Here is an 11,598-nt window from a genome sequence, read left to right on the forward strand (position 1 = left end):
GCTGGCTCATGTTCAACTTGCCATGGCCCAAGACCCCAGGGCCCTTTCCATAGCAATGCTTTACAGCATCTTATTTCCTAGTCTCTCCATACATCCAGGATTGCCCTGTCTCAGGTGCAAAATCCTGCAGTTTTCCTTATTGAACTTCATAATGTTGGTGACTGACCAGCCCTCTCATCAAGGGTCTCTCTGCAGGTTCTCTCTGCCTTGGAGGGAGTCAACTGCTCCTTCCAAATTGGTATCATCTGCAGATGTAGTATCCCTTCCAGTCCTGCATCCAAAGTAATTTCTGCAGATGCACAGGACCTATGATGGAGCCCTGAAGAACTCCATAAATGACCAGTTGCCTGTCTGATGTCACTCCATTCACTACAATCCTTTACATCTGACACATCAGGCAGTTGCTCACCCACTGCATGATGCATGAGAAATACCCATTACTGAACAATCTGCCCTATGTATAAGTGTTACACCTTGCCAGAGGCCGGGCAAAGTCACCTGGGAGCTGGAAGTGGGCTGGATGTGAAGTGGTTATCTTTCCCTAGAAAGACAGAAACATATTTGGAATGTTGTCAAGTTCCCTAGAACAGCAGCTAGTCTCAACTTGATGAAGCTCAAGAAAAAGAAGAAACTAATCCTGCCACTAAATACAATAAATGCATGCTGTTTTTTCTTAAAATGTATAGTAAAAATTATCATAAAAGCCTGAGACAGGCTTCCCTTTGTAGTTCTGTAGCTCTTTCCTCCAACTGAACATGTCTAGTAATGCACTAGGGGTGACCTAGGAGTGAGTTGCATATTCGATTATGTTTAGATTGGTTTTTAGTGCCCTTGTTTCTTCCTGCTGGTTGCATTCTGTGGGGGAAGAATCACTCTGAATGATTGTGTATGCTCTCTGCACCACCAACAATGAAGATTTCTTGCTCCTGATCCTCTAACCTTAATACTAGCTTTTCATTACAGGCCTCTGATTACAATTTGACTGTCTAGCAAAGTTTCTGATAAAGGGAATTTTTTATCCCTGACACTTTTCACCATGATAAATTGCCAGATGAAGTTATTTCCTGGTAAACAGAAAGCAACCAGGTGCTCTCTGACTGCCCCCACTTCTCCAGCACCTCTGGTCTCAGAGTGATTGTGTGCTGTCCAAGTGCTTGCAGTAAGACTTGCTCTGTTGTCTCTTGCTGATGGGGATATTTCCCATAGTTTCTGTTTTTCAGGTGAACATTACAGCACAGAGTGGACACATCATCTGTGCAGCAGTCTCAGGTCAAAACCAGGTGGAAGCACCAATTTGTGTAGTGGTTGTGGTTTGCCTACTTTCATTTCCCGGACAATGCACCAATTTCTGTAGTGGGTTGATGGCACACTAGACTCAGACAGGGCTAGAATGATTTACTCTTTTTCTGCTGTGAGACAGGATTAGGAGAAAAGCAAAGCAGGCTCAAACTTTAAAGGGTATAAAGAAAGCTTTATTAAAAAAAAAACAACTACAAGAGAGAAAAAAAAGGAATCAGAATAAAACCTTCAAAACAGTTCTCCTCCCCCACAGCTTTTCCTTTCCCTTTTCACTGACAATGTATAGAGGCAAAACTCAGAACCCATGTCAGTTTACCACCTCTAAAATAGTCTTTCATCAGCTCTTCTAGAGAGAGAGAAGTCACTTTTGGTCTGCCATGGAAACTTCTCCATGAGAAAAACAGTTCTCTTGTGGCTGCAATTCTCACCAATAGCAGCTGCCTGGGAACCCACATGTGGAAGTCACACTACATGCAGCCTTCCCACGGCTGCATTAGGGGCCAGATAAACTCATGGGGTGCCACTTTAAAGATGAATGGTTCAAAAGCGGAGGTTCTCTTCATCTCTCTCTGAGATCATTTTTATCTCTAGGAAAAGAGATCATCTTCTTTTCCCGGGAGCAGATCTTCACCTTCATCTTAATCTCATCTCTATTCCTCTCTCTGTTCAAGCTTCTCATAAGATCACAACTACTCCAACATTTACCCAATTCAACACAAATGCCTTTGCTCTTATCTGCAATGTAAACACCCTTCATCTCCCCATGCATGTTTTCCACAACTTAAAGGAATATTCTAATATATTACAGTCCCTTACCACGGCCTTACAAAAGAATTTCAGCCTAAGCCTAGGCATTTTCTCATTTCTTCTTCCATCTAGGACTCTGCTCCTCCTTCACTGACCCTGATGTCTTCATATGGTCTCTCATATGGTCTTCGCTCTGTCCTGTTCTCTCACTTGAGAGAGGATTAGTGCTTTGCAAATTCCATCTGTGCAAGGAAGGAGCTATTATCTCTCGCAGGGCCTGCAGAGGTCACGATGGTCTTTTGCCGCACGATCTCTGGCCGCGCTGGAACAGTCTCTGAACCAGACAACAGGGCAGCGGCAGCTGGAGCAGCGCTGGGACTGGGCCAGGCTCTCGGGGGCTGTGGCTGCGTTCAGCTCTGGCTGCGGGGTCGCTGCACGGCTGCAGAGCTGTCCCTGGAGGGGAGAAGCAGCCGGGATCTCACCGTGCCTGCGGCTGGGGCTCCCCAACACTCCCTCCGCCCGCAGCCCCCGGGCCCGGCCCGGCCCCGCTGGGCCTTGCAGCCGCCATGGGGCCTCAGCGGCCGGATGGCAACAGCCCTGGGGCCCGATCCAGCGGGACAGCGCCTTCTCTTCTCCCCTCCCTCTGCCGGGGAGCTGCCTGCCCTGTCCCTGCCCCTGCCCTGTCCCTGTCCCTGTCCCTGCCCTGTCCCTGTCCCTGCCCTGCCCTGCCCCTGCCCCTGTCCCTGTCCCTGTCCCTGTCCCTGCCCCTGTCCCTGTCCCTGCCCTGTCCCTGTCCCTGCCCTGTCCCTGTCCCTGCCCTGCCCTGCCCTGCCCCTGCCCCTGTCCCTGTCCCTGTCCCTGTCCCTGCCCCTGTCCCTGTCCCTGCCCTGTCCCTGTCCTTGTCCTGTCCCTGCCCTGTCCCTGCCCCTGCCCCTGTCCCTGCCCCTGTCCCTGTCCCTGTCCCTGTCCCTGTCCCTGTCCCTGTCCCTGTCCCTGTCCCTGTCCCTGTCCTGCCAGGGCTGCAGCAGTGGCCCGGCTGTGCAGTCACCCCGCAAGCAGCCCTGCTGGGCCCGGTTACCTCTTCCTAGGTTGGACAGAAAGAGAACTTTTCCTAGGTTTCCCGATATTTAACCTGTGTATTCACAGAGGTGTGTGCAGCTTTCTAGCAGCCCAGCAAGATGCCAATGTTCAAAACTAGTCACTGATTAGTTTTGCCACAGCTTTTCTTAGAAAAAGATCACTTCTGTGGATGATTCCTCTCCTCACCAAATGTCAGTCAGTGCAAAACCAGCAGAGTCTGCCACTCGCTAATAAGGGGATGATTCTGCCCTACACTGAATCCAGAGGAATTCTTTAGCATGCTGAAATAAGTGGGATTTTTACTGTTGGCTTCAGTAGGGTCTGGATTGCACTTTGCAAGGACTTTGGGTTTGCTCTTGTGCTCTGTCACAGGGGTCCCCAACCCTTAGATCAAGGATTGAAGTTCTTTAATGTTTCCTGCAACATCTGTCCTTTTCTTAGATGTGATGACTTATATTAGGTAATGATAGTTTTCTTGTTCACAATGGGAAGGAAATTCCATCCCTCCTTTACCATTGTAAGCTCCAAGTAACATACCTGGCTTGATGGATCATTGCCTTGGGCCATAACTTATAATTGGAGAAGATACAGCAAATCTGAAGTGAATCTGTCAGGGTAACCTAGGTCACAGAGACCTTACCAGTTCTTAAAGGACATATTTCTTGGTAATGCAGCTTCTTTACTGCACAGAAAAATACCCCATCTATTTGGTCTTAACATTAGAGAGGAAGCATCATCCAAAATAATTATAACAAGCCTTTCCACACAAATTTCTATACAAATTCCAACATGTCTAATTTTTCACTAGTACAAGAGTGTGTGTAATGTATATAGAGTAGACTTTCCAGGGACTGAGACAGCTGAGGCGTGATTCAATAGCTGGACAATTGAACAGCACTGTTGTAGGCATCTCACCATGGCTTCTGTATAAATACTTATTCTACTGTAGAATGCAAAATTTGAGAAAATATAGAAGAGAACTGAATAGTCTGTTATAATGTTTATCCTTATACAACCTCAGAAAGGAGTAATCCAGAGTTTTGTTCAAGGGTTTGAAGGTAAATCAGATATATAAGTTTAAATATCACCTGCCAAACTTTTTCTGATGAGCCGCAGCTGAGTTATAGCAATTATTGTTCCTTGTTGCAAATACGAAAACATCTGGTATTAAATGTTTGAGTCCTAGTGTCTTTATATTTCAGATGATGTTAGAATGGTAATTATCTCTTGATTTAAGATTTTGGTGCAAAACAAGACTATGAAATGCAAAATTACTAGACATAGTAAACACAGTAGAAAATAGGCGCCAGTGGTTTTGCTAGTAACATTTTCCCAGTGAGTGATAAAACAGATAAAACATCTTAGCCAATGTTTTTCCAGTAAGTTCTGGCAGAGCCCACTGCTGTCCAAAGCACTCTGGGTTTGCACTCCAGAAAGGGCAGAGATACATCCCCAGCCAGCAGTATAAATTGTGGCATTCATGATAGCTCCAGCTCAACATAGATGTGTATTCAGAGGGAGAAATACTGTACCTTTAACAGAAACAATTCCGTTTCCCTGATTAGGGGTTATGGCATAAAGATGCCACAAATAACATGTTTTTAAAACCAAAACTTAACTAAATCAATGAAACTTGTACTTACAGATGTAAATGTTACCACTGGGGGGGGGGGGGGGGGGCGGGGGGGAGGGGAGTGTCTGTCAACAGCTCCCAAGGCTGTGTGTTCACATGTGGGTTGGCACGAAGATTTCCAAGGCAGATAGATCTAAGCAAGCTGATCTTCATTCCTTGATTAGCACAAATGAGATGTCCCTAAAAGGTGTATGGCTGCATTCAAGATAATCATCTTTGGCTGTCCTTTTAGTCATCTGAGGAGAGAAACAGACCCTCTAGAAGACAGAATTTCTGTCTTAGACATCTCAAAAGAAGCTGGGTGAGTCATGCCCAAATGGTGCCTGTCTTACTGTGCTGATTTTGAAGGAAGGTAGGGGGTGGGTAGGACAAATACAAATATTTATTTTATAGATTTCCATAATTGGATTAAACTTTTCTATTTCTGTTTGTTTTTTTTTTTTCCACGTGGGTGGAAGAGATGAAGGTGTCTGTATAAGACACAGCCAGCCACCAGCAGAACGGGGATGGGGGGTGAGTGGCTGCTGTGCATCCTGCCCAGCTCATTACCCAGACAGTGCAGTTGTTCCTGGACCTGGAATAACCAAACCCAGAGCAGACAGAACTTGATATTAACTTAACCATTGTCCATTTTTAAATTCAGCCTTGTTGCTAAAATTCCCGTTTTATCTTTGGAAGCTGTTACTTCCATAACTTGTGGAGTAGTAGAACCTTTCACCCAGCATCATCCTTATCTGGGGACCTAAAGATACGTATGTACTTCAAGCAGAGCACGTATGTACTTCAAGCATCAGGGCATGAGGGGTGCAGGTACACTTGTGGCCCAGACCAGCTTCTCTTGGGAATTCCTCATCTATCCATGACTCAGGAAACTCTTTCAGCCTCTCAAGGTCATCAGGCCCTGCCCCTCCTGGTCGTAGACCTTGCTGGTTGGGATCCCTGCCCATGGACCAATAAACCAGGCTGGCCTTGGCCTGTCCCCATCCCGAGGAAGGTGCTCAGGGCTGGAGCTGCCTGACCCTCTGACTATGGGGTGGGGAGTGGACCTGTTGGAATGAACCCAGAGGAGGCCACAAAGATGATCAAGTCCTGGAACATCTCTCCTATGAGGAAAGACAGAAAGTTGAGGCTGTTCAGCCTGAAGAAGACTTCTGAGAGACCTTATAGCACCTTCCAGTACTTAAATGTGGCCCACAAGAGAGCTGGAGAGGGACTTTTTACAAGAGCATGTAGTGATAGGACAAGGGGAAATGACTTCAAGCTCAAAGAGGTTAGATTTAAATTAGATGTTAGGAAGAAATTCTTTACTATGAATGTGGTGGAGCCCTGGAACAGGTTGCTAAGAGAAACTGGATACCTCAGGCCAGATAGGACTTTAACCAACCTGGTCTAGTAAAAGGTATTCTTGCCCATGGAATGGGGATTGGATTAGAAGATCTTTAAAGTCCCTTCCAACCACAAGCATTTTATGATTTCATGATTGGTGTGAGCTACCAGGTATTGCCTGCTGACCTGGGGGTCCCTGGGGGAACACGGCCCCTGTGGCATGCAGGAAGAAGTGCACATTTATATGGAAATCAAGAAAAAGTCAGCAAGTGCAAACTTATAATGATATTTTCTTTACTGAGCACATAACCAGGTTACCAGGGACTTTCTCTCTCTCATGTTCTCTGCTGCTGAGACCTTGCTAAATAATAGAATCAGTCTCCCTCTTTTATTAGATTGTTCTCTGAGTATAGTGTAATTGTGCAGCTGATAGAAGAGCCTTAGCTTTTATGTGATATCTTACTTTTCAGACAAATCAACTACAAGAAATTATCACACGAGTGATTGTGGGCAACTGGGCACCAAGTGTGAATTTCAGGCCCATGTGTTAAGGTCAATGTGACCCATGCGTAAAAACCCACTCAGGGAGAAAATAAAGCTGAATATCTGCAGTTTCCTCAGTTCACTGGCTGTTTATGTGTATCTCAGGAAGGCTTTCTGACACAGCACTGTAAAGCAGCCGATCTGTAGCTTCATATTACCAGTCCCGAGAGAGAGCTGCAATAAACAGTAAAGCAGAAATGAGATCTGTTCCTGGAAATCAGCTCAGCTTGAGGCAATTGAAACTTATAGCAGAATCAACCGTGACTGGTTGAAAGCACTCAATTTTTTGTTTTTCTCAATTTCCACAATTGTTGTTTATGATGCACATCTAATCAGGAAGATCCAGGTTATATTAAGGAGGTGGCATATGTGTCACTGTCAAAGCCTCTTTCCAGAAATGAGTCACTGAACACAGCACCAGCCACTCTGGGGGGTGCAGGACTGAGGAAGGCCTTGACCTCAGAGAAGCCCATCAATGCTTCTGCCAGCACAGCTAGATAATATTACAGAAAGGCTGTGATCTTGGTTTACTGGGAAAAATATCTATTAGAAAAACACATCTTGTCCAAGGACTACAGGGACAAAGAACCATGACACACACCAGCCAGGCTGCTAGATTCAACAGGCATTCTTCAGATTTCAGAAAGTAAAAGTAAGCTGGCCTTCTATCAGGTTTGGGAAGTACAGAGCTCTGGAGACACTTGTGTCCTTGTCAGAGCTGTAGAATAGAAGATAATGAAGCCACGTGCCCAGTACTTGATTGAAAATGTCTCAATGACCCACAACCCCTCTTTCTCCATCTTGGTCCCTGTAATTGTGACACTGACATGAATTGCTATTGAAAAGATAAAGTCTTAGCAAGGATTGGACAGAGACCTGCTACCACTGGGAAATGGATTCTGTACAACTATCAAATGCCTTGATTTAGGTCCACATTTTCAATGCTAAATTTGATGGCCAGTCCTTGGATTAACAAAAGTTCTATGATTTCTGGTTACAAAGCTTTGTACTGCATGTAATGACCTGCTGATTTCATTTGCAAAGGTTTGAAAGGTAGAAATGAGCCTGACAAATAAGTACCTCTCAGGAAATCATTTTGGGAGCTACTGTTATTACCAGTTACTGTTATTACCAGTGATCATCCAAGAGGAAAAAAAAAGTATTTCGCAAATAAATAGCACTTCAGAGTTGGACTTCAGCAATGGCCTAATTTCCTGGAAGTATTTCAGAACAGTTACTTTATAAAGCAGTTGCATTTAAGATTTCATTGCTTGTGTAAGTTCAAGATACTTTTAGAGAGAAGTGGTTTTTGTTCTATGTTCCCAGAAGCAGCAGAGAAGGGTCACCATAACATTGCAGCCATTCCTGTCCTCTGTCAAGCAGCCTGGTTGTTTCTGTGCTGCTAAAATAAAGAGGCCCAGGCCATAGGGTCCAGAAAGTGACACATTATTATCCTTCCTGTTGAATTATTTAATGTGGTTTTGGTCTGTACTAGCTGATTCTCCCCCAAAACAGCATTTGAGGCCAACTGAACCACTCACATGGGCCAGGGACTGTTTCCAGCAAGACAACTGTTTTTGTGGGGTTCACTGGCTGTATGTGAACTGACCCTACACCGCTTTACCTCTGGGACTGCAAAATGAGATCTGTCCAGTTTTATTTACTGTTACGATCACTGGTTATTTGTTCTTTCCCAGGAATTCCTAGACTTGATTTACTTTATCCACATGCCCATATCTGTTATGAAACTCCCTAGCATGCATTAAGTAGGGACAACAGTCCATTAGGGACAAACAAGAGTCCAAAGAGTCAGAGCTCAGGGCCAAAGAGATGTTCCAGTTTTTGGAGTATAAATGAAACATGACATAGTGTTTCAGTCATCTGGGATGCCTAAAAGGGACTGGGAAATTTTAAGAAACCAGGATGTCTTCTCAGTATTGACCAGATCCTCAAGCTATATTCCCTATGTGTCTTCAAGCTCTTTTAAGTAAAACCTGCATGATACAATATGTGTATTCGATGATAATCACCTCATATCCTTGGTTTTGTTTGCTAGGGAATAATTTCTTAATAAATACATGTAAAATCCTGAGTTATTGCATTAGCATCTGTGAACACATGGTTGTTTTGTCTGTGAAATCCCTCTGAGAGTTACTATGTCAACTTCTGTTGTGCAATGCTTTTATTTGCTGTGTAACAGGGTTAGACCAGCAGTGACTTTTCCCGTAAATGTGATTTTTTTCTTGGCTGACACAGCGTGCAGGGCCCTGCTAAAAACATCTGGGTAGTGGCTGCATTCCCTACTAGCTTGATGGGTGTGCCTGGGGGGTGTGTGCAGGTATGTGTGCACACAGGTGCAAAACTACACATTTACTGGAGGGACTGGAAAGGTTTTAGCACTGGCTGACAACAGTACAGGTCTTAGTGTCTTGGCTTAGTTTTTAGCCTTATATGTCCTACCATTCTAAAATCAATGAGATCTGAGAAAAAGCAGTCAGTCCTTGTTAGTCCTTACAGTTGTGGGTGGCACTGCTGGCCCCAGCTTTTTATTTGTGTCGCATCTTGACAGCCTTAAAGATGGCTGAAGTCTCAAAGAATTGCCTGTTGTTCATGTTAATACATTCCAATCTCCTCAGTGTTTATTAGCCAGCCAATGTATTTCCCCAGTGCAGTTACAGGTATCCAGACCAGGCTATCTGATGTCTAGACAGCTTAAAGGGCAGGAAGAGTTGGTATACATAGCCTAAAACCATCTTTGGGATTCACAGGGATCCAGTTGTCTCAGAATGAGACTTTATTGGTGAGTTTCCATTCTGGTAGAAGAAACAATGCAGAGAGAAAAAGAATAAAAGTCCAATTATTCTGTAGATAATGTTCCTAAATTTTCCCTCTGAAAGACACAATACCTCTTCCTCTTCCTACAACCAGTATTCAAAGAACCAGGAGAAGTTTGATTGCATCTTGGTGGGAACTTCACATACTCAGAAAGACAATATCCAGTATGTGTGTTCTGGGAACAATGGCATATAGTGAAATAAAGATGACAATCCTGTTTTCAGGTCCATATCAACATGCATGTGTCCTAAGAGATGATGTAAATAAATTCACTCTCATTCAAGAAATGCTAGCTTTGGCATCTTTTTCTATTTGGAAAGGATTTGCTGCAGCCTTTGCTTCTACACATGTGCCTGGATTAATTGCACAAGTAGAATGCTATAAACAGCTTTATGCACAGCCCAGTACATACACAGCTCTCCTCATCATAAGATTTGATAACAGGAGTAATAGTTCCCAAAATAAAAGAACATTGCTTGTATTGGTTGATTGTTGAGATCAATAATGTCTGTAGTATAAGCAATTTCAGTTATCCACACAACTTGTATAATTATTCAGAAAGGGAATAATACAACCACTTTAAAAGCCTTTAAAAGTGTAATTGATGTCAACAGTAAATTATAAAACCACAGCTTTGCTTTACCAAAAGCTACTGATCTAGTGTCGTTAAACTATCACTGTCCAAAAGTACTGCTAGCAGATGTTTGCCACTGCCTATCTCTTGCTAAAGTTTATTTTGCATATTCACACAGTACAGTTCTTAGAGACTGCATAATAAAAATCAATTTAAGGGAGTGCTAAAGAGAGTTGATAGTTTTCTCTTGCATGCTGTGGCATAGAACTCTGCTCACTGTCCCCTGACCACAAGAAGTGAAAACAGCCACCAAAGGAACACATGCAGGAGAGCAGGTCCCAGAGGCTGAGCTCTGAGCAATTGGCACGTCTCCTGAGTTAAGCCAGAAGATCCAATGTGCCAACAGCATCCTTCTGCTGGTCAAAAATAACTCCTTTGTGTTTTGCAGTAAAGAGAGAAAGAAATCAATAGCAGTTTATATTCCTGTGCCCCCTGTCATACAAAGTAATGGCTCTGCTGTTACTTACAGTGGCAGCTCATCACAGTGAGCAATGCAGCAGAGCCACAGTATGGTGGAAAAGGAGCTGATCTGTAATAGCATTATGAATGTGGTGATGCAATGGCTTTAGCTGGTAGCAAGACCAGGGCAGAAGGTTATTGAATAAGATTCTATTTGGGCTAGAGAAAGAACGAACTAAGAAGTGATGCAACAGCTCTCAGGCTGAAAGCAATTGGCAAAATCGTCAGATGTAAAGAAATTGTGAGGATGTTTTGTCAGGTTATGACTGGGGAAACATGTTAAGCCCTGCAAGAAGAGATTGAAGAGCGGAAGTGCACTGGCCAAAGCTGTCTAAAGGAGACATTACAAGAACAGGGAGAAAAGGGACATCTCAATGGTGGGGAAAAATATGTCTTGTAAATGTTATTTTTGATAGCTTTTTCATGTTTTCAAGTTATGTTCTACCTCAAAACATTTTTCTTTCAATTAATAATGTTTTGCTTTTGGCAGGCCACTAAACTGCTCATCTGTTTTCACCTGGGAGGGTCTTGCCCAGGGCTGCAAATCAAGGAGTACTGTGGGAATCACAGCTTCATGTGAATCCTGCTTCATGTGTCTCTCATTCTGTAAGGCAAAGGATGTCTATGGGTGTCAGGTGATGAGCTCAAGGAGCCATGAGAACCACATGGGGGAAATATAGTCTCTGGTGAAAAAGAGATTTGCAAAGGATACCTCACTCTACTAGTGCTACTGTTAGTACTTTAACAGCAGGTTGATGGACATAACTTGCTATCATTCAGTCAGTCTCCAGATATACACTGGTCACAAATCTTGTCTATGCAGGTGGACTCCCATCTGACAGGAACTTGGGAAGCTTCTGCCATGTCATTGTATGGGCAGACAAATTTTCTATCATTCTTCAGATGTTAATTTTCTCCTCCCAGATTAGGAAGAAATATATCAGAAGAGTTTTATTTCTTCCTAGGTTTCTATTAGCTTTTTGGCTGTTCTGCCTGGAGATATTCCACATCTTATGCTTAACCTGGGGGCACTACTACTCTG

Source organism: Zosterops lateralis, assembly GCF_965231275.1.
Source record: "Zosterops lateralis genome assembly, chromosome: Z".
NCBI classification, from domain to species: Eukaryota; Metazoa; Chordata; class Aves; order Passeriformes; family Zosteropidae; genus Zosterops; species Zosterops lateralis.